Below are 24,231 nucleotides of genomic sequence, written 5' to 3'. Positions count from 1 at the left end.
ACGGTCGTTGTATCAACCGCATTGTAATCGCATGCTGTTAGAAATGGGTTTTTGGTAGGCTAGGGAGTGGGCCAAAGCCAGGCAAAAATCACCACTCTAGTCAGGATAAGGGAGTTACACGTCTAAAATAACCCCTGCTCACCCCCTTGGTAGCTTGGCACGAGCGGCCAGGCTTATCTCAGAGGCAGTGTGTAAAGCATTTGCACATAACCAACAGTAATACAGTGTACGCACTACAAAAGGACACCACACCAGTTTAGAAAAATGTCCAATATTTTTATATAATTAAAACAAGACCAAAAACAACGATAAAAATCCACAATACTATACTTAAAAGATCACAGTTCAAAAATACGTTGATTAAAAAGAGTTCCTTGTGTGGATTGCTCTGTCCGGGCTACCACGGCGTCGTGAACACACAAATCCAAAAACAGTTCTGGCTGACGGCGGGGTCGCAGGCCAGCTACGGTGTCGGGAAGACCCGCAAACAGTACCTTTCAGAGATGCAAGGCGATGGGGCCCTTGAAGTCACTTGCGTTTCATGTTGAGCTCCTTTCTGATGGGATCAGGAGTGCTGGCGCCAACAGGAGTCGGGTGCTGCGGTGCGAAGCGCAGCGGTGCGGTGCCCCGAGGTCGCGGTGCGAGCAGCAGCTCAGTGGCAGCGTATGATGGCGTCGTCAGTGAGACCAGGGTCGCGGTGCGAGATGAGGCGGTGCTCGTCACGGTGCTAGCAGGTCGCGATGCAAGTAGCGTCGTGGTCGTTGCTGAAGCGTTGTCGTCGGCTGACAAACTGGAGACGATGACACCGGCGTTGGTGGGCCAAGGCTGCGGTGTGAGATAAGGGAGGTGTATCGTGTAACTTACCAGCGGTGCCCACAAACCACAGTGCAAGCAGTGGTGTCGATTTCATCGGGAAGTGGCAGCGTCAGGAAGGCCACGGCATCGTCGTATAGTGAGGCAGTGCAGAGTGCGGTGCCCACAGGTCGCGGTGCGAGCAGCGGCTCGGTGATGGCATCAACAGGCATCGTCGGTGAGACCAGGGTCGCGGTGCGGCGTTGCGGCAGTGCTCTCTGCGGTGCCAAAGCTTTGGCATGAAGCGAGGCGATGTGGAGTGCAGTGCCCACAGGTCGTGGAGCAAGCAGAGGCTCTGTGGCGGCGTCAACAGGCGTCGTCGGTGAGACCAGGGTTGCAGTGCGGCGTTGCCCTCTGCGGTGCCAAAGCTTCATCGTGAAGCAAGGTGGTGCGGAGTGCGGTGCCCACAGGTCGCGGTGCAAGCAGCGGCTCAGTGGCGGCATCAACAGGCATCATCGGTGAGACCAGGGTTGTGGTGTGGCGTTGCGGCGGTGTCCTCTGCGGTGCCAAAGCTTCAGCGTGAAGCGAGGTGGTGCGAGTGTGGTGCCCACAGGTTGCATTGCAAGCAGTGGCCTGGTGGCGGCGTTAACAGGCATCGTTGTTGAGACCAGGGTTGCGGTACAGCGTTGCGGCAGTGCCCTCTGTGGTGCCTTTAGGTCACGGAGTCGGCAGCACAAAACACACAGTCCACAGTTCTGTGGGTCGAAGAACTTGAAGTGTTTGCTGTTCCTGAGACTTTGTGAACAGGGGGCAAGCTCTACCTCAAGCCCTTGGAGAGACTCACAAATTAGGTTGCAGAAAGTCCAGTCCAGGCCTTTCACTGCCCAAGACAGAAGCAGCCACTGCAGGTCAGTCCAGAAAAGCAGTTGTTCCTTTTTGCAGCTTCTCCGGCCCCTCTTCTTGGCAGTCTTCTTGTTCCAGATGAGTTCTAAAGTTGAGGAGTCTGGGACCCAGTATTTGTATCTAAAAATCCTTTGATCTTACAGGCAGAGAGTGTCTGTGTTCGGTCAGAACCAGTTGGGCCTGCTCTGGTGTGAATTCCTGGCAGGAGGTGGAGACGGCCTTGTCAGAGGCAGAACAGGCCCTTTGAGATGCAAGGAAATCTCCTCCCCCTTCCCCCATCGCAGTTCAGGTCTATTTGGCCCTTTCCTGACCTACCTAGACCATCTGGAGCCCCTCCGGGCCCCCAGCCTTCTGTCATCCAAAACCGAGACAGGCAATCCACATTCCAGCAGAGGCACACGGGATGACTGAACAAGAAAAAACCTATTTTCTAAAAGTGGTATTTTCAAACACAGAACGTAAAAATCACTTTCACTAAAAGATGCATCTTTAGATTCTGAGTTCAGGCATACTAAATTCTATTTTCTTACCGAATTCCATGGGCCAGTTATGTTTATAAGATACAAACCTCCCATTCTAGCCTATGGGAAACTGGTAGCCTTGCAATAGTGAAAAACAGAATTGGCTGTAATTCACTATTGCCACACACACCAGGGAGTGTCCTACCTTTCACATACATTGCACCCTGCCCACAGGGGTACCTTGGGCCTACCTGAGGGATGTCTCACATGTAAGAAAAGGGAAGGTTAGGGACCGGCCAGTGTGTGCACTGGCCTAGTCGACATGGCAGTTACAAACTGCGTGCCGACTCTGCAATGGCAGGTCTGAGTTACCGTTTTCAGGGCTACTCACGGGGGTGGCACAACCAGTGCTTCAGGCCCCCGGGGCTAACAGGTAAATCAAATATCCAGTCATGGAGACACCAATCTATAACACAATTTACATGGAGAGCATATGCACTTTAGCACTGACAGAGAGGGAAGGAGAGGAGGAAGCTGACACTTTTGTTGTAAATTAAAGCAGAATGTGATTAAGCATTTACTGAAAACATTAATGCTTCCCCTTTAGATCGAGTTTTCTTCGTTATGTTGGCCGAAGTTTGGACTCCATTTTGTATTGACATGATGCCACGTGTTCGCCATGAGGAGAGTCCGGCCTCTGTGTTAGTTGCTCTTGTAATCTGCCTAGCAACAGTTTATAAATAGCCCTCTTGTCCATCTGGCGCATGCCCAGAACTGACCACGTCTGTTATAATTAGTTCTGCTTGACCATGTGTTTTTTCGGACTCAAGGAGCATGCTAGCTCCGCCCATGTATCGATTTAGAATTGGGAATGACCTTACATGGTAATGTTCTTCGACTTCATGTGCTATCCACCCACTCATGAGCCCCTCTGTTGTGTATATAAGGGGACTGTGTATGTACGTTCTGTGTGCTACTCCTTGCAATACTGAAGAGTGTTGTGTGGATTGTAGGACCACCCTTAAGGGTTAATAAACGTTGTCTTTGTACTTTGCAGTTTCCGTGCCAACTTCCTTGTAGATTTCATTACAGAAGAGCGAACCCTTGTCTCTTGCGGGCCTAGCTGGGGCTTGTATTCATCAATTGGCGCCCGTCACGTGGGGCTCATCGGCGACTCGGATGCTCGAAGGACTGGTCGCGACGAAGGTGAGGAGTTTGGCCGGGGACGTGATCACTGCCAGCGGCGTCTTAGCCCTGGCATCCCGAGGTTTTTCTTCCTTCCCTTCCGAGCTGACCGTCTGGGTGGCGCCGGTCATCGACTGAGACCTCTTCTGTCGGTCCTGCCGTGAGAGCCGTTTGGGCGATTGTGGAGCTTGGCAGTTGGAACCTGGACTCTTGATTGGTAAGAACCGTTGTACGGTACTTGCTCCGAGTTTTTGAAGCCTGGTTTGGCTATTTGAGCTTGATTGATGGTGACTAGTCATATTTTGAATATGTCTTTGTGAAATATATGCGTTGCAACACATATAGGCAGGTAATGTGGAGAAATTTCTCCGGAGCTGTGTAAACTTGTAACGGCGCAACGATTAAGTGCCATTTTATTTGATAATATTGCATATTTTGCACTATTTCTAGCATGCCTGCTTTTAGCGCACTCCGTAAGTGGTGCTGCTGCTTGGGAAACCGGTTGAACCTCGAGGAATCTGCTCCAGCTCCCCCAGAGGGGACTCCTAGTAGGGATATGTATGTGAAGCATGGTCTTTCTTCCATAATGTACAGCACATTGTGGAGGAAATATACTAAGAAGGATCCTGAGTTGCGATGGCCGTTGTATGGATCGTTTGATATGCGTAAGATTGAGTATGTGGAACAGTGTCTGTGTAAGCGACGTGCTCGTCAGGATATGTTTGAGTGTGTGCGATTATGGGTGAAGGAAGTGCGTGAGCGAGAGAAACGTGAGAAAGCACTGTTTGATAAAGAGCAACGGAAGAATGATCATGTGCGAGCGGAAGAAGCGAAAAGTCGGGAGGACAAAGAGCAGGCGGAGAAGCAGGAGAAAGAGCGTAGACTCCAAGTCTCGGGTCAATATGTCGTTCGCCAACCGCTTTATCCTGTCCTTAATAATCCTGATGATGATTTTTATTTACTAGATCGCCCTCCGCCTCCTTATGTTGGTGCGTCTGCTCCACGGCCGCAGGATTCTGACCCAGCTTCGGGTAAAGTAGACACACGGTCCATGCTGTCGGCCGAGCAAATGGCTGAGCTTCGCAAACTTTCTTTCCGCGCGCTGAAGGGCAAGGTATCTCTGGAGGACCTAGTTCGCACTTGGGGGCCGTGGCAGGAGAGAGATAGAGTGTATTTTCTGGGACATTTCGCGGATGAAGTGATTTCGGCTTTTCGAAAGTATTCTGATGTTCTAGAGCCTGATGATGTGGCTTTGGATTACAGGGCAATACGTAATGGTGCTTTTTCTCCCTCTAAGGCTCTGGATGCGGCTCGGCGGCTGTTCGCCTTGCGGGACGAGGTGCTGACCCTTCGAGAGAAGGCACGCCAACGAGTGGAGGAAGAGAAGCAGTCGGATTCGGTTGCAGCAGAGGGCCACTCGTCCACCTCCCAGTCAGATAAGGATGTTGTAGTGCATATTAAACCAATGCGAGAAGCAGCGCCTTTGTACGTTCCTCCTAAAGGAGCGGGGACTAGTTCTGATATTAACTCTGCCGATGCTAAGGGATATTTCGTGTATAACTGGGTTTATACCCCGTGGCATAGGGCCGATGTTATGGCGTTAAAAAATGCATTGCCTGACCCTCGCAAGAATCCAGCGGCCTTCTATGAAGAAGTTGAGGGGGCCTTGAATTCTTGCGTTATGACCCTAGCGGATATAGATCTGTTCTTTGGCCTTATTCTACCACCAGACACGTGGCGCTCTGTCCGAAAGGTGGATGATGTCGCTGCCTTTAAGGCTCGGTGGTCTGACCTTGAGGATGAGGATAGGGAACGGAAGCCCGCACAGAAGCCGCCCCAGAGTATTCTAGAACTTCCGGCTGCTATTGTCGCCAAATTAAAAACAATAATCCCCCCTAAAAAGATTGATTGGAATATGTTGGCAGCATGTAAGCAAAAGGTCGATGAGTCAGTGGCAGATTTCTTCACGCGCTTTGAGGAAACGTTTCATGATTTTAGTGGTCAGTCGCTTACCGACGACACAGGCCGCCACCTTTTCGCGGACAAATTTGTGGCTAATATGCTGCCGGCCGTTGCGGCACGGCTAAAAGCGAGTGAGAGTTCTTGGTCCTCCGCGACACCGACGGCCCTTCTGACCATCGCCCAGTATTATGAGCGACAGGAACAGGAGGCGAAGGGCCAGGAGGAGAAGAAATCGAAAGATCTAAAAACAAAAGTCATGTTAGCACAAGTATATGGCCCGCCCCGCCGGGGTAATAATAGCAATAGGGGCAGGGGCGGATCTTATGGTCCCCCTTCGGGCCGCTCTGATTTGAATAGAAACCAATGTGCGTACTGTAAGCAGTTGGGCCATTGGGCCCGGGAGTGCCCGGAGTTGCATGCTTCACGGCAGGGGCACACTCCGGGTGGCCAGAGGGGTAGAGGAGGCTTCTCGAACTTTAGAGGGAATTCTAATAATAATGTCCGCTTCGACACTGCGGGGCAGCAGCGGGACAGCTCAAATGTGTTCGATCGTCAGCACCAGTATCATGTATCAGACGCCGATCATTCGGGGTATCATGATTCGCAGCATGCATAGGAATGCGTTGGATGGGGGTCTGAAGCAGTTGAGGTGCCGGTCGATCAGACGGGTCCTTATGTATCGGCTGAGGTTTTAGGTTCTACTGATCAGTTCCTAGTGGATACAGGAGCGACACGTAGTGCATTGTCTAGGTACTTGGCTCCAGGGGCTCCCCCATCCGGCTCAATGGTTACATCGGTAGGGTTTGACGGTACACTCTCTCAAAGCCCTCTTTCACAGCCCCTTTCATTTAAGGTTGATTGTTTTTCGGCACCCTGTCCGTTTCTACTTGCCCCGTACACCCCGGATAACATTATGGGCCTTGACATGTTAAAACACTTCAGGGCTACGATTCGCTGTTCCCCTGACGGTGTGAGAGTGATTCTAAATGACAATTACCCCCGATCCGAGCGGATGTGTACGATCTCAGAGGAGGCTTTGTTGGCTACCCTCCCCCGCGCTTTATGGGCGACTTCAGACACGGATGTGGGACAAATGGTGATTCCTCCGGTCCACATTAGTGTCCAGGAGGGGGCGGTGCTACCACGCCTCCCACAGTATCGCATTTCACAGGAGGGCGAGGAAGCTCTCATACAAATCGTGCAGGATTTGATCGCAGTAGGAGTAGTGGAAGAAGTTCCCTATAATATCTGTAACAGTCCGATTCTCCCTATTCTGAAAAAGGACACGGATGCAAAGGTCTATCGGTTCATAATTGATTTAAGAGAAGTGAACAAAATCGTGATACCTCAGTACCCGGTGGTTTCCGATATCACGACGTTGCTCACCCTGGTCCCGCCTACGGCGACCGTGTTCTCGGTGATTGATTTGAAAAATGCCTTCTTTTCTATTCCCATCCACCCTGATAGCCGATTTCTTTTTGGTTTCACATTAAACAATAGATCTTATCGCTTTTGTAGAATTCCCCAGGGTTACACAGAAAGCCCTAGTATTTACAGCCAGGCTTTGAAGCGACAGCTGGATTCCTTTGCGTTGCTCGAGGGGGTCGCCCTCATTCAATATGTCGATGACATTTTGCTGGCGGCTGACACCCTAGAGCTGTGCGAGAAGAGCACACTATCCTTACTTTCCTTTTTAGCTTCCCACAATCATAAGGTCTCTAAAAAGAAATTGCAATTCTGTAGACCAAAGGTGACTTATTTAGGTCACCTTTTGTCTAAGGAGGGGCGTGCACTCACACCAGATCGTATCCAAGTGATCTTGGACACACCGAGACCATCCACACAGAAGGATGTGCGTGCATTTTTGGGTCTCGTTTCTTTTTGTAGACAGTGGATATTGGGGTTTTCACATATGGCTAAGCCATTACTAGCTCTCCTGACAAAAGATACGCCCATCCCAATCCCGTGGTCAGATGAGTGTGATGCTGCTTTCCAGCAATTACGACAGGCCCTTTGTTCAGCACCAGTGTTAGGGACCCCTGATTATGCAAAACCCTTTTCATTGTATGTGCATGAGAAAGATGGATGTGCATTGTCAGTTTTAGTACAGATGCATGGTGATAAGCAACGCCCTTGTGCATACTTTTCGGCTGTACTTGATCCTGTCGCCCGCGCATTGCCAGGGTGTTTTCGCTCAGTCGCGGCGACAGCTGTGTCAATACGGCAGAGTGAAGGAATTGTGTTGTCCCATAAACTGTTGGTGTTAGTTCCCCACGCTGTTGATGCCCTGCTTAACCAAACAAAGACGCAACATTTGACCAGTGCCCGTTTAACGGGATATGAGTTGACGCTTTTGGCTCCTCATATTACGTTGAAAAGGTGCGTGACATTAAACCCGGCCACATTGTTGCCATACCCCGAGACCCAGCCTGAGGCACAGAAAGCGCATGATTGTATTCTTGTGACTGAGGAACAGACAAAGGGTCGTATCGATCTCCAGGATACGCCCTTTTCAGAGGTAGATGGAGAACTATGGGTAGATGGGTCATGTCTGAAGCTACCAGATGGTACGACTTCAGCAGCGTATGCAATTACTACGTTACAGACGGTAGTGGAGACAGCACGCATACCACAGAAGTCAGCTCAAGCAGCAGAACTGATAGCGTTAACACGAGCATGTGAGCTCAGTACAGGATTGTGTGTGAATGTATACACAGATAGCCGCTATGCCTTCGGAGTAGCACATGACTTCGGTCTACTCTGGAAGGAGAGAGGGTTTCTAACATCACATGGGGTACAGATAATGCATGGAGAGTTAGTTCACAATCTTTTAACTGCATTGACGTACCCAAAGAAAATTGCTATTGTTAAGTGTAGCGCCCATAGGAAAGTAGTTGACAAAGTTGGAGAAGGGAATGCGTTAGCAGACCGAGTGGCACGAGAGACTGCGATGCAGCCCGGTGCTACTGCCATGTATGTAGTGAAATCGCAGATGGAGAGATGGCGTGATGCAAAGGAAGAAGTGCGAGAGATACAAAGGACCGCTTCTGAAAAGGAGCGGGAGCAATGGGCTAGCGAGGGAGAGTTGGATGACGAGGGTTGTTGGAGAAATAGACAGATGGATAGATGGAAGTTACCCACGGCTTTCGTACAACCTATGGTTCAAATGGCACATGGGCTAGCACATGTTGGAGCTTCCGCAATTGTGAAATTGCTTACCCAAGTCTGGGAGCATCCAGAGATTGCTAGCACGGCAAAGAGGGTGGTACAGACCTGTATGATCTGTCTGAAGTATAACCCAGGGAAAGGCACGCGAACTCCAGCAGGGGGATTTGCGACACCCACTGCACCCTTCGAGGTCCTGCAGATGGATTACATCCAGCTTGAGCGCTGTAACAATTTGAAGTATGTTCTGGTAGTGGTGTGCGCCTTTAGTAAATGGGTCGAGGCATACCCTGCGAAAGACAATACGGCAATGACCACAGCGAAGCTACTACTGAAAGAGTTTTTCCCTCGATACGGCGTCTGTAGACTTCTGTGGAGTGATAATGGCCCTCACTTTGTAGCGGATGTTATAAAGTATGTCTTGAAGGGCCTAGGCATCACCCAGAAGTTCCACGCTGTGTTCCACCCACAGTCTGCAGGACTAGTTGAGAAGTACAATGGTACATTGAAGCTCAAAATCGCCAAAATCCAAGCTTCGACATCTTTGACTTGGCCAGATGCCTTGCCACTGGCGTTATTATCAATTAGATCAGTACCACACTCCCGAACCGGCCTTACGCCGTACGAAATTGTTTTCGGGCGCCCAATGAACATTTGGGGTCCGCCGAGGCCTAAGGCTGTGTATGATGTACCCTGTGTGATGATGAGTGATTATCTGGCACAACTAACGGATAACTTGGTTTCTATTCATCAACAGGTCCGAGAGGCGCTCCCTGATCGGTCTACTGGCGAAGGACATGGTCTCCGACCTGGCGACCATGTGATGGTCAAGGTCTTCGACAGGTCGAACAGTTTGGAGCCCCGCTGGACCGGCCCTGAGCAAGTCCTTCTGGCGACGAGGACGGCAGTGCGAGTCTCGAACAAAAAGAACTGGATTCATTCCCTGCATTGTCGGAAGGTGCCGCCCGGATTGGTGGAGTCTGCCGTGCTGACCGATCAACGAGAAGTCCTAGCAGCAGAGACAGGCCGTGCTGCAAAGCCAAACGACACTGAGGAGCTCTTTTCGGACCACACGACTTCTGGAGGAAGGCGATATCATCTGCGACCAAGAAAGTGAGATCTCTAGTACCGGGACATACTGTCAGAACGGCCCTTGGGTTAGTGAAACGGAGAGCCGCTGTGGCAAGGGGGGGGGATCAGCCCTGCATTAGTGTAGCGACACCCGTCTTGGCCCGTTGGTGAAGAAATCAACCGCTGCCCAAGGGGAAAGAGTTCTGACAGACCTTTTTAGTTACAGGAAGACATCAGAGTATTGTTTCTTTTTGACATGGAGAAGAAGAAAATCTTTTGTGCGTTGGGGTTCATGCTAACAATAGCTATTGTTGGCATAACGACATGGTTTGTGGAGGAGGTTACTCCTGCTCGGAACACGCTTGTGCTGACAACTCCAGTGCCTGCGGAGCACTACTTTTATACATTGCCGTATCAAGAATTGAAGCATCGGCAGTCCTATTTAAATAACACTTTTATTCAGATGCTGCATCATACCCACGTTGCTACGAACGCTACGAACTGTTGGATATGTGGGATGATGCCAGCTCATCAGAAGAAAGGAGGTACGCCATTCATTCCACTTCCCTTTTCTCACAATGGCTCTTGTAGGGCATGGTACACTTTGTTGTTTGCTACTCGGAAGCCGACAGTGGGACGATTGCTGTTCAGACTTAATAAAGAATGTCATCAGGACAGAAATGGATACCCACAAGCGAATGGAACAATTTGGGAATGGGAAGAGTACAGACCGGACAATGAATCCATTCCCTACATCTTCACAAACACAAGAGACACTATAGGAATGGACAAATTTGTGATCCAAGTAGCACAAGCCCAAGCGGACCTGTGTGTCCAGAGTGTGGGTTTTATTCCTGTTGGTGTCAGTGATTGCGTAAAGGTGTTGAACATTGACGGGCTGAACAACAGCACCTTTCTAGCATCCCATAATACCTACTTTGTGTGCGGGAATAAAGGTTATTACCGTTTGCCAGCTGGGTGGTCTGGGGTATGCTATGTATCATTCCTATTACCCCCTGTATTCCTAGCACCTGCATCATATCATAAAGACCTGAAATTGCTGAATAATGTGACTATAAATAGATACAAGCGCACTTTATCGATTAATGAAGTAGACCAGACAGACACTAGTTTGCAACAGTATATTGATTTCAACTTGGGACTGTTCTTCTTTGTTGGAGCTGCTTTGAATAGTAGGAAAATCCGAAGATTAACGAGAGTAGTAGAAGCTGTGACTAATCAGACTGCTGCCGCTCTTGGGAATATTACGGAAGAACTGCAAATTACTAGAATAGTTGCATTGCAAAATCGTATGGTGCTAGATGTGATGTTAGCTGATCGAGGAGGAGCTTGTAAAATTATCGGAAGTAGCTGCTGTGTGTTTATTCCTGATCATACGCCATCTGTTTATAGTGCCATCAATAAACTGCATAAGATAGCTGCCGAAATCCACACAGAAAACGGCACATGGTCCTTTTCTGGATGGTTTTGGGCGTTGGTTACTGCCTGGGGTTGGAAGGTTTTGACTGGTCTCTGTATTATCATAGCAATTCTGTTTTTCCTCTGTATGTGTATCCAATGTGGACCATTATGCTGTTCTGTATGCATTTCATTCTGCATTCCAGATAAGAAAGCTATTGCTGAGGTTGCTCGCCAGAAGGGTTTAGCTAAAGAGGTTAAAGGAATGATGATAATTGACATCTATGATGACTACTCCTGGAAGCCGGATGTCTTCAGTAAATGCTGAAAGGGTCGTCTGTTGTAAATTAAAGCAGAATGTGATTAAGCATTTACTGAAAACATTAATGCTTCCCCTTTAGATCGAGTTTTCTTCGTTATGTTGGCCGAAGTTTGGACTCCATTTTGTATTGACATGATGCCACGTGTTCGCCATGAGGAGAGTCCGGCCTCTGTGTTAGTTGCTCTTGTAATCTGCCTAGCAACAGTTTATAAATAGCCCTCTTGTCCATCTGGCGCATGCCCAGAACTGACCACGTCTGTTATAATTAGTTCTGCTTGACCATGTGTTTTTTCGGACTCAAGGAGCATGCTAGCTCCGCCCATGTATCGATTTAGAATTGGGAATGACCTTACATGGTAATGTTCTTCGACTTCATGTGCTATCCACCCACTCATGAGCCCCTCTGTTGTGTATATAAGGGGACTGTGTATGTACGTTCTGTGTGCTACTCCTTGCAATACTGAAGAGTGTTGTGTGGATTGTAGGACCACCCTTAAGGGTTAATAAACGTTGTCTTTGTACTTTGCAGTTTCCGTGCCAACTTCCTTGTAGATTTCATTACAGAAGAGCGAACCCTTGTCTCTTGCGGGCCTAGCTGGGGCTTGTATTCATCACTTTGCCCCACTTCTTCTCCCCTTTTTCACAGCCTGCAGTCTCAGCTGTTCCCGACGTCAGCAGGAGCGAGGCAGCTCAATCAGAGCCGGCTGCCCACATGACCAGTACTCCGCTGCTGCAGGAAGAGCCTAGAAGCGGTACTGGTCCTTTAAGAACAACCCCGGAAGAAGAGGGAGGCAGGACTCAACCACCCGGTCAGAAGGAGGACGTGAGGGACGAGGAAGATGCGAGATGAGGAGAGAAGGCGGTGCTGCTCTGCAGGACAGACATGCCAGAAACGGAGAGAAGGAGACACGATGCCCCGCCACGTTCCAGGAGGAGTGAGGCTCTCTCAGGTGCGTGGCCAGATCTGTAGTTGGCTGGGAACTGCTCAAAGGAGTGAGCAGAGACTAGGGAGGGAGGGTGGTTTGGGAAGAAGAACTGAGGTGAAGGGGGGGAGGTAGTCACGAAAGATTACACTGGTGACGGTTTGGGTTATAAATAGAATATATGGCTCCTCACACCCCCTACTGCATTATCTAAAATAAACAAGGCAAATCCTTTAAGAATTAAAGGCAAACACTTACCTGGGTCCTGTTTTCTCCCGAGGGATCGTCGGAGGGGAACCAGAACGTTCTAGAAGTGCATTGAAGAACCTGGAAAAGGAAGAGAGACGAAGAGGACTGTAAAAAGGGGACAGACATACTATTTTGCAGAGAAAGAATCTGTGATAATTTACCTAAACAGAAGAAAATAAAGTAAAAAAATAGAATCACAAAGGATACACGTACCTCCTCATTTCGTAACCCAATCAGGAATGCCAGTAAAGGTGTCACAGTCACCCAATCACAAACTGATAGGTGAGAAGTCTGCCTTTGATGTTGGCCTCCTTCTGTACTACTTTTCCCTGAAAAGCCCTTGAAATCAGAATCGCCACCCCAGCTGATTTAGAAGAACCAGAGGAAAAGAATTGTGTCGGGAAAGCACGTGACCGGAGTCTATGACAATCTTTAGCCAGCAGGTGCGTTTCCTGCAATAAGCATATGTCAGCCCCTGAGCTCTCCAGGTAGGCCAAAATCGCCCGACGTTTGATGGGATGATTGAGCCCCCGTGCATTAAGTGTGAGGACTTTAAGACTGTGAGGAGGCATCTATGGCGGGGAGAATGCAGAACTGCAGCAGCAGAGGATGGCTAGAGGGCGCCTGTTGCCAATTGAGGAAGCCGATCCCAGCAATGGTAGGAGAGCAATGGGGAGCACAGGAGGGAGGAAAAAAGAGAAACAGTCCCTGGAAAAGAGTAAGGAAACCCCGGTACAACAGGTGCCATAATGAATCAAAAGTCTTGGTGACAGTCCGTCTTCCACGGAAGATCAGAGTAAACATCTACACGGGAACTACGTTGCCAATCACATCCCCCCCACCCCAGGCCGCCCAAGGAGCAGAAATGCTTTGAAAGAGATATATGGCTCAGGCCTATGACGAGGATGGCGACCTAGCATGAGTCACTGGTAATGCCACTAGGGCGACCTACTGTCCCTTTGCGATCTCATTGGGGCCTGGACGCTGCGGGCGGTTGGGGCGACATCTGCGTCCCTGCTACCTTCAACGCGGCTGAGCATCGCCGGGCCCCCAGTCCTGAGTGTCGCTGCCGTCCTCCTCGTCTGGTATCTCAATCAGCACAACTCGGCTGGCTTCCGACAGGGAGCGAAGTTGGTAAAGCTTGCCATCGTATCGGAATATAAGACGGAATGGGTGGCCCCAGGAGTACACAATGTGGCGCTGGCACAGAGCTTCAGTGATGGGGCGAAAGGTCTTACATTTTTGATGCTTAAGGGCAGCGAGATCCTGGTAAAGAACCGGAGTTTGGTCTCTAAACGTGACTGAATGCTGAGTCCAGGCCTTCCAAAGAATTTCCTCTTTGGTGCGGAAGTCGTGCACCCAGACTAATATGTCCGCAGGTGGAGCATTGTCAGGGCGGGGGGGACCCACATAGTGAGCATTGTCGATCTGGAGCTCAGTATCTAAGGGGTTACCTAGGATGTGATTAACCAGTTCACGCACAAACATGAATATATCACCCGCTTCTGCGTTTGGTCTCACTCTCCAAATCCTCCAAGTGAGTCTGGAGGTCCACATGCTGGTCGTGTATGCGGATAAGTTCCTGCTGCAAGAAGGAGACCTCCTCATCACGTGTGTCACTTTTGTCCTCCAAACCCACCACCCGGTCCCCAATGCCATCCAGGTCTTTTCGGGCGTCCTTAAGTTCCGCAGTGAGTTCCCGCTTCACAGTGTTTAAATCGTCCTGGAGGGCCGAGAACAAAGATTCCAGAAAGGCCACCCATGGATGTCGAAGTAGTGCCAGTCTGTTTTGCGGAGTCCGATGGCGTTTTCCCCCCTGTGGGTATGCAAAGAGCTCCTGCAGGGACTTACTTTTCCACCCCCCGCATGGAGGCCATAGTGCTGCCCCAGCAAGGAGGGGACGTAAGGGAGGTTGTGGCCGTATGTCACTGTGCTGGCTTGGCCGAGTACTAGGGATGGGTGTTAGGTCGCTAGAGAGCATCCTCGTGAGGGAGGTTCGCTGGTAAAGTCTCAGGGCCAGATAGATCCGGCAAAGCTGCCAAGTTCTGCAGATGACAGGGCCTCACCGCCCATCCAAAGCTGTCGCCACAATTCCCAACTGGCGCTCGCAGTTCAAAGGCCCTTCACTGTTGTCAAGGCACGGGGGCCAGGGCGCACCACTAATGTCCACAAGGGTATATTCACCGCCCCAGGTGCCAGTCACTCCAGAGTGGTAAGCCGCTGTGCGTGTTCTGAAAGGGGGTTGAGCGGGGAGCCTCCAGCCCACCACAAGCCACACCCAGACGAGACGGGCCGCCTCTCGGCGAACACTTCTACCAGCAGTCACGCTCGTGCCCCCGTGCAGGCAGTCAACATAGGGCCCGTGTGTGTAGTACCCGCAGGGAACGTGGGGCACCGGCCAAAAGATCTCCACGGGGCACTGCAAGCAGATGGCGCGCTCCGCCAGCTGGGGTGAAGGGCTCCACGTGTAGAGGTGCCGTCCTAGGTGTCCCCTCTCACCTCCAATGTTCTCCAGGGCTGTGCAAAGGTTCAGGCAGGACCGGACTTCCTCAGTCAACTCCACCGTCTGCTGGCTGGAATGCACGCAGCGACAGACGTGGGCGCTCGGCTCCGCTCACCAGGTGCGGCCAACGGGTGTTAAGCAGGGTCCAACGTAACCGCCTCTCAGCTCCGGAGTCGCCACTGGTGCCGATCGCAGCTCCTCGGGTCAGCAGCGGCGGTGTGGCGGTCCCAGTGCCCCCGGCTGAGATAGTGGGCCGAGGCACCGAACTCCAAGTCACTTGCCGCAGGGCCCTTCCCCTGCAGCGCCAGCCCGGCGCAGTTCCAAACTGGAGGCCGCAGCTCCTCCTTCAGCCGCAGGCCGCGATCTTGTGCACCGCTCTACTCCACCGCCTCAGGGATATTTGTCGGAAAAGTGGGTGCTGCCGACCCCAGCGTGCTATCCCGGACAGGATTCTAGCACAGCGACGGCTGTAGCAGGCCCGAGCCTGGTGGATTCCCGGACAGCCAGAGAGAGAGACGAGAGGACACGTCTCACCTCGCCGCCATCTTGGCCCCAGTTTGGTACTTATGAGGAATAAACAGGGAAGGTGCACAGGTAGGTGCTTATGAGGTATAACAGAGGAGGTGCACAGATAAGTGCTTAAGAGGTTTACACAGAGGAGGTGCACAGGTAGGTTATGAGGCCCAAACAGAGGCGATCAACTGCTAGGAGCTTATGAGGTATAAACAGATGAGATGAACAGGTAGGTGCTTGTGAAGTAAAAAACAAAGGAGGGGCTCAGGTAGATGCTTAGGAGGTATAGACAGATGAGGTGCACAGATAAGTGCTTATGAAGTATAAACAGGATGTGCAGAGGTTGGTGTTTATGAGGTATAAACAGAGGCGGTGCACAAGTGGGTGCTTATGAGGTATAAACAGAGGCAGTGCACAGGTAGGTGCTTTTAAGGTATAAGCAGAGGCGGTGCACAGGTAGGTGCGTTTTAGTTTCCGGGTCTGCTTCCTTCTCCACTGGGCGGTGTGTTGGTGTACAATGCAACCTACTCCTGCGGCCTCCATCGGGCACTTTATGCATCAGTGTTACTGACACTTTACTCGAGGGGAGAAGAGTCTCAGAAAAAACAACACCCGGAGGCTGCCTGCCTCGATGGGAGGATCCAAGTGTCACACAAGACAAGCTTGTGAGATGAAAGGATCCTAAGAGACACCTGTGCTCACAACAGACTCAAGGATTCATTTGCTATCAGTCCACTCTGAAACTCTGATTCCTTTTCCAGTTCTCCTGGGGCTACGGTTGCCTCCAGCCGCCCCCCTCTCTAGTACTGTAATGTTGGATCTCTCTCCTACCACGCTGGTTGCAGACTTGAGGCCTGAATTCGAGAATTGGCAAACAGGTTACTGCATCACGAACAAGGCGAATACCCTGTGCGCTTTATTACATTTTCCACAAAATATAATGAACTTTTAATAAGACGGACGGGCTACTAGCAACATTTGTGATGGAGTGTCCGTCCACTGACATTTGAATCAGGCCCATGGTGTACAGTGGTTTCTGTTTCTTTTCTGTGTCTCACTTTTATTACTGGCACAGTTTTATCCTCCCAGTGCTGTGACCTGGGTGTCATGCTACCACCCATGCAGTCTTTCTTTTCTCTTCTTTCTCCAGCACCTGTCACCAATGGTCATGAATTGTCCAGAGTCAGATTCCCTGTTGGTTCACTCTGATGTTTCCAGTGACCGATGATCTTTACTTTCTTGACTTTTCTCCAATTTGTTTTCGATGTGCATCATCAGAGAAGAGGGCTGGCTGCCTGCATGGGAGGCTTAGCTGTGACCTAGATAGTCATTAAAATGCAACCGGTTTAGTCTCTTGTAGTCGTGAGTTACAATGGGTTCTGGGAATTTGACGCTTTTTCCTGACTTCTGTATGGACAAAGAATGGTAAATAATGCATAATACTCGACACTGTATCTCTAATGAATGAGAGCTTACAAGACTGAAAACGTGAGACAATTTTAATTCTGAGTATTTACACAACATGTCATGGGAAGAGCATTCTGGGACGAGAACATAATTAGATGGCAGAAAAGAAAGGTGGTAAAGAAGAGAAAAGACGGAATGAAAGGTGGAACAAAACTTTGCACCTCCAAAGGCTCAGCCCTAAAAAACAGGCACATTCTAGTACCTAAGAGACGCTTTTTTAGGCGTGTGTTGTCACAATGGCAATCAGGATGGACGCGGAGGAAGGCAGCTCCATATCTCCGGCCTGCTGCACAGTATTCCGTAGGCTCCCCCTTACCAGTCGAAGCACAAGCTGCCTCTGTGGACCCTGGGAGTCCAGCTTACCTCACTCCATGAGTCCAGCAGGTTTCTACTTGACACGCCGGGGCAGGTACAAAGTTAGACCTGTGTCATGCCTCAGACTGCGGCCTGTACAGTCACTCCTGCCAGCCAGGGCACAAGTCCTAAACAAGCATTTGCAATGCAATAGGTCTCGCATTGATGCGAGTTTGAGCTATTGACATTGTAAATAACAATGCCTTTTATTTAGGTTTTTAAAAAGAAAACAAAAATAAAAGGCATTATTATTTGCAAATGTCAATAGTTCAAACTCGCGTCAATGCGAGAACTATGGCATTGAAATTGCTTGTTAACTTCTAGTCTTCAAGCCGGAAGTCAGGCGCCCTTGCCCGGGACGTGGGTGGGGCCTGCTCCGGCAAAAACAGAAACCGGCGTGCCGTGCTAATGCGGGGCTCCCATGTTGAAGGGAGAGCCCCGCGGTGGCGGCCGAAGTGAAGAGAAGCCCCGGGTCCCAGGAGGCGGCCCGGGTGAAGAATGCGGCGGCCGAGGATGACCACAGCAGCGCGGGGCTTCCAGGAGTGTAGGGAAGCCCCGCAACAGAAGTGCTGCAGCCGTGAGGAGGAGCCCCCCCCAGAAGAGCAGCCCGGTGAGTAAAGAAGGGCTGGGGGGGCTCCGTGTGGGCTATTGTTGCTCAGAATTACACTTTACGCCAACAATAGCCCACACGGAGCCTCCAACGGGGCTGGCATGTTATCGGAAGCGGGACAGGAGATGTGCACATTGCGTGTGTGCACGTGCGTGTGCACGTGCGCGTACACCGGCTCAAATCCGCCAAAAGCCTTGCTCGTGCCCATCTCCTGTCCCACTTCCGAGGCAAGTCAGCAACAATAGATCTCGCTGCGGACAGCAGCGCTTCGCGCTGCGTTCGCAGGCGAGACCTAAAAAGAAGTGGGGGGACTAACCTAATTAATCAGTATTAGGGGAGAGGATGTGGTCCGTCGGCTGCGCTGCCACCTCTGGTGCAGGAAACCAGGGTTCGAGCCTCGGGGTCGCGTCCACATCCTGTGATTCTGGGCAAATCACTTAATCTCCCCGTGCCTGAATGTGTAATATAAATACGGTGCTATGTAAAGCGCTCCAATACCTTCGGGTCGAATTCGCGCTATATAAATATGCAAAAAAAGAAAAAGTGGCATCACGGCGCATGACATCGCGGCGTGTGACATCACAGCAAGTGGCATCACAGGAAGTGGCATCACAGGAAGTGGCATCACAAGAAGTGGCATCAGATCTTAAGCCCTCACGGATATGTGTAGCAGGTCTATCATGAGTACATTTGAGCACATTTCCAGTATATTTGCAAACCCTCCTGATTCAGGCAGAAGATTCACACTTTTTTGAGCTTCACAGACACCAATGTTACCTTTTGTCAGTATAAAGTTTCCTCTACCCATAGTGCTTTAAAAGAAAAAATAGTGATATTTAAATTATTACAACGCCTCCTCTGGGGTAGTAAGCGCTATATAAATGCTATTTATTTTGTGCAAATACTAGGAAAGACCAACACATCTGTAGTACTTACAGTGCATGCATATCTCCTAAACAGAGCCTGAACACAGTGAAAAGCTGCCTCTCTTAAGTATGTGTAAAGTGCTAACAAGGTGTGAGCCTTTGTTTCCCCTCTGCTGCATTTGCTTCTAGGTGTGAGGCTCCTGACTGCTGCCAGCCAGGAGCCTCGAACAAAAGGAGGCCTGAAGACCCCCTCAGACTCGGCCTTTATTATTGGCACAGCAGGAGTCTTAAATAAGAGAGCCCCACCCCGTCCCCGCCTGCAGGTTGTTGCGATCAAAAGCAGATAACAACGTGCTGGCGCTGCTGAAAGTGTCCCGGTGTTTGCAAATTACACCGGGACAAATTCAGCATCTTTTTTAGTGGGGCCCAACTTCCTGGCAGGGTGGACGGTGTCCACCCTGTATAAAAAATGGGTGGACGCCGTCCACCCGCGTGTACCCCGACTCGTGCCCTGCTGCCAGTGCACTTCACTGCTCTCGGCGGGCTACTGGAGCCGTGCCGGGTCCCCTCTTGGACCCACACAACAAGGGGCAAAACAATCCTGCGGTCCGAACAGCAGTGAAGGGGGCAGAGGGACTCTTGTGGCGCATCTCATGAGACCGCTTGCTGGCCCCTGCTCCCACATACTCAGCCCAAGAGGGGAGGGGAGCTCGACTGAGAGAAAGAGCCCTGAGGGACTGTGCCGCCCTGCACCTGCATTGCCCCGGGTTACAAAACGTTATTGCTGACACGCCTGCTATCGTTGCACGGGGAGTGGAGCCCCCCTGTTACAATAGTGCCCCCCACCTCACACCCTGCCCAGGAGAGGAACTGGACTGGGAGTGGGCAGACATCTTGAGGAGCTGGGCGATCCTGCCCGCACTGTCATGCTGCTGCATTGCCTTTATTAAGGATGCCCCGGCACTGCCATAATTTTAAGGGGGCTCCCACTCCTCCATTGCAATAGGGCCAGGAGGGCCCGAACACATAAGGGAGTAGACCTCCCCTCCCCCCAGAGTACAGTGACAAGCCACAGACACAGCGGCCCATTGTTGGGAAGGAGCTGGAGCATATTCCCTGTCGTCTCCTCATCCTGGAACTGTCTGTCTTCACCGGATCCACAGCCAGGTGGCTGCTGCAGACCAGCTACTGTGAAGATGGCCCTGCTGTGATCTTGTGAGTCCACAGGGTGAGGCAAAGGGAGAGACCGACTAAGTATGAGAGACTCAGGGGCCCCCTTCTTGCAAGCCCCCATTACCATGCCACACTGGGCCTCGTATTTATCCAGGGCACTCTCCGCGTTCTCCCACCTGTGCGAAAGCTACTCCCATGATCATGGTCTAACAACGGCATGAGGGAGACAGAAGGAAGATCTCAGGCCCTGGCTTGTCTCCAGCCTGCCCAGAGGGAAGATGGGCACAGTACTCCACCAGAACAGGACAGGGTAAAGAGATTCAGTGAGCTGTTACAGGGCATTAAGGATGTTAAAACTACTCTGGGAACTAAACTGACCTCCTCAGTGATTGATATGGGGTTCCTATGAGCAGATCAGGCCACCCTCAGGTACAGAGAAGAGGCAAACAAATCAGGTCTGGCTGGAATCCGCCCCGCGCTGACGGAGATGCAGTCCCACATCAAGGCCCTCTAGGTGGAGTTATCCCAACCAGTGCGGGGACACTGAAGGCTGATCTACCAGAACAATATACAAGTGGTGGGCCTCCCAGAAGTCCCCAGTATGGAGCTTATTTTTGAGGATCGGCTGCTTCATTCTGCCATTGGCTGTAAATGTACCGCAGTCTTCTCGCTGGAAAAGTTCCACAGGGACCCAGGCCAGGCCCTCCTTCGGAGCCTTCACCACTGTCGGCGGTGGCACGTCTCTTTAACTACTGGGAACGCAACCACATACTGCAAGTCCCCAGGTCCAAGGGTCCTTCGTAAATCTCCAACGCCTCCGTGAACATCTATCCAGACTACACTACAGAAGTACAGAGAACTCAGAGGTTCATTCTTGCTGGTCAAACAGAAGCTCCAGCAACTCGGCCTGAAATATTCACTTATGTACACGGCCAAATTGTGTATGGTGGACTCTGAAGCCATGCTGTTTATCACAACACCGGCAGATGCCTGGGCCTGGCTGGAGACGAAGGAGGTGTTGCCAATGCCCTGCGATATTCAACGCAATACCGGCAGGAAACCTTCCAGATCACAAAGCATCAGCTCCTGCCCTCCAGGAGCAGGCAGCGAAATAACGCTCCGAGTTGTGGCAGAGGTTGAATCCAGCCACATTCAAACATCGGCCTTCCCTAGGTCCCCTCCATCAAGCCGGGCCAAGAGATGACCTTTGATTTGGACCTCACTCCGGTAGAATTGCGCTCAGGCCTTGAACTCATGGCAATGACATCTGACCAAGTGATTCGACACCACAAACTGTGTCCTCTTTTGGAGTGGAGTGGCCTCTCAGATCAGGGGGAGAAGGCTCCGTTCATTCTGGCCTCGGCTGAGGCGTAGGGGGAGGAAAAATGGGCACCACCATTATACAGATTGTATATATCTCTCTTTGACAACTCAAGAGACTGTAATCCCCTGGATCCAGATGGTACATATTCCTCTCTTTTCTGATTTCCTTTTTAGATTTCCTTTGGTCATGGCCATGTTTGAGAGACAATCAGGGACTGGAAGTTGAGGTAATTGTTTTATGTTTTTGTTCGTGGACACACAGCATTACTTTATGCATGCGGGTCGGGGAGCGACTGTGATCACAGGCTCTAGAATTCTGAGCCTAGAGGAGGGCGGATGGGCAAATGCTGATGCGTCACTCAACATTTGTGCCCACATATATCATCCTGACCTGGAATAGCCAGGGAATGGCCACACCCAGATGCCGTCACCTCTTTTATTCTTACTTTCAAAGCAGACTCACCTTGGATTTTTTCAGGAAACTTATCTCAGTGCTACAGAACTCCATAAACTACAAAGTCGGTGGAGGACCAACCAGTGTCAACCGCCTATTTGGCTTATTCCAGGGGGGTGCTCATCTTGCTGGCTCCTATGGCACCCCTGGGGATACCCAGTACACTGATAGACCCAGAAGGACACAAAATCACTTTGGTCATGATATACGTGTCCAATTGCAACAAATCACAATTCCTGATTAATCTCCCTCCTAGCGTCAAATATATGGGGCGGGGACTTCAATGCAGTGCACAACACCATATTAGATAGGTTCTCTCCCCCACTGTAGGGCACTAAGTACACCACTACGGTGAGGACTGCACGGGCAGTTCAAGCCTCGCTAGATCACGTCTAAATGCACTGTGCTCTGAATCCCCCACATCCCAAGTGACTGCAAATAGGTCCACAACAGAGGTATTACTGAATGTACAAGACGACATAAATAAAGCCTTCTCGGATTAGTATAAAATGCTATACAAAGGGACGGCATCTGGGGATGGCCCTTCTCTACAAGATTACTCAGATAGCATCCCCCAGCCGCAACTTGACCCACTGCAATACAATATACTATACGAACCCCTGGCGATCGGGGAACAAAGATGCACAATCGATCAAATGGTTCAAAATAAGACAATAGGGCCAGACGGACCCCTAGTGGAGTTGTACTCCACCTATGGAGCTACACTTTACCCAAAACACTTACAACTGTTGAACCAGGTGAGGGAATTGGGCAAACTACTAGCGACTATGAGCAAAGCATTGATCACCGTCCTCCCCAAACCTGGCAGACAGCCATTGGAGGTGCCTTCTTACAGACCGCTGTCTCTTCTCAATACAGACTGCAAAACGCACCAGGCAAAGATTTCTATTGTCAAAGACCATATTTGTCCTGGTGATTAAAACATTTGCTAACCTGGTGCGTTTACAGGGGCCACAATGGTGGATACCAATCGGTGGCACCTTGGAGGTTATTTCGCTGTATGTGGATGATATACTGGTATACCTCTATGAACCTCATGGACCCTCCCATAGGTGATGGAAATGCCTGAAGATTTCAGAAATATGTCGGGCTTAAAATTTAATTGGATTAAATCCTGCTTGTTCTCCTTGCGTCGTCTTACACAACCAGAGCGGGTGTACTGAGTGATATAATAATGAATGAATAATGTGGCTGAACACTATAAAATCTTCTCACAGGACTTGAGAAATCTACTCACCCACTCAATATATTGAGTCAGATTTTATCAGGGCGGGCTATTTTCTGAGTCTACTGGCCGTCTTGTTTTATCTTATCACATTTGCTCTACGTTCAGAGACAAATGTCAGCTTATGTTTTACAATTTGAAGTCAGAGAATGAAAAGTGCACACAACCTCCAGAATACAATAAGCAGCAAAGTTACAGGATTTTGTAAAGTGAACTGTCTGACAACCGTGCTTTACAGAGTGTGAAATGAAAGGCTGTAGAATGTCAGCTTTTGTCTCTAACACACAACATTTAAATAGCTTGTAAATGAACTGTGTTAGAAATGAGGGGACTCTGGTTGGCGCAGGCAAGTACCAGCGACAAGCAGGGACCCTTTACTACTAGTCAGGGCGAAGGATGTCTCCTTAGAATAACCCCTGCTCACCCTCTTGGTGCGTGGCGCGAGCAGTCAAGGCTAAACTTCAGGGCGTACACGGTTAAGCACTTGCAATTATACACACAGTAAACCCCTTGCATGCACCACAAACGGACACCAATCAGGTTGTATACAAAAATAAGGCTTTTATATATTTTCAGCAGAATTAGTACAAGACCCAGTAACGGTGAAAACGGTGGGGCCACAATCTCTATGAATACGGAAAGTTCTCTTTAAACGGAAAGTTCTTATGCGGGCAACAAGGTGAACTGCGGGCCTCAGCGGCAACCGGGAGGCACGCGTCAGACCACAGGGAAAACAGAACGTTGCGGACCCTGGATCCGATGCGAGCTCGCGGTCAAGTTCGTAAGTACAGTACCTTGTCTCTTTTTGTGAAGGCGGGTGCGGGACTTCAGCGGCTCTCTTTAGAAGGGCGAAGCAGCATCCGGGGCTACCACACTTCACGAGGGGGGTCTGGTCCTTCAGGCTCACAGCAAGAGCGGGGTGTTACAGGTGGCAAGTGAACAAAGCAGGGCAGCCGGGCACGCTGTCTACGTCTGGGCCGTCCGAGGCTTGAAGATGCTCACAACGCCGAGTCCGGCGGGAGGGGTGAAGGTGCGCAGCGAGCCTCCGGTGAGCGAGGTGACGGGGCAGCCCAGCACGGCGTCGGGGGAGTGGCTCAGATCGAGCGAGGCTCTTCCCAAGGCAGGAGCGGCTAAGCAGTCCGGTCAAGGCTCAAGAAGGGGCTGGGGGGCACAAGAGTCACGGCTCCGGCGAGGGAAGGAACACCATAGTCCAGCGGTGGGCGAGTGAAGGTCAGGTTGAGCCCAATGGTCCTGGGGCTCAGTTCAGGGG

The 24,231-nt window shown here is 50.6% G+C and overlaps 1 protein-coding gene across 3 annotated transcripts in view; it reads right to left on the bottom strand.

Annotated features, from left to right (window-relative positions):
• LOC146839163 (uncharacterized) overlaps positions 1-24,231 on the bottom strand; it is a 102,801-nt gene that overhangs the window by 4,238 nt on the left and 74,332 nt on the right. For all 3 annotated transcript variants that reach the window (XM_085603156.1, XM_085603157.1, XM_085603158.1), the window contains one exon: positions 12,462-12,530. The gene's annotated coding sequence lies outside the window, so the exon portion shown is untranslated. The remainder of the gene's footprint in view (positions 1-12,461; positions 12,531-24,231) is intronic.

Source organism: Triturus cristatus, chromosome 4_2 (genome assembly GCF_964204655.1).
Source record: "Triturus cristatus chromosome 4_2, aTriCri1.1, whole genome shotgun sequence".
In the NCBI taxonomy this organism is placed as follows: Eukaryota; Metazoa; Chordata; class Amphibia; order Caudata; family Salamandridae; genus Triturus; species Triturus cristatus.
This window is presented reverse-complemented; position numbering and strand designations above follow the sequence as displayed.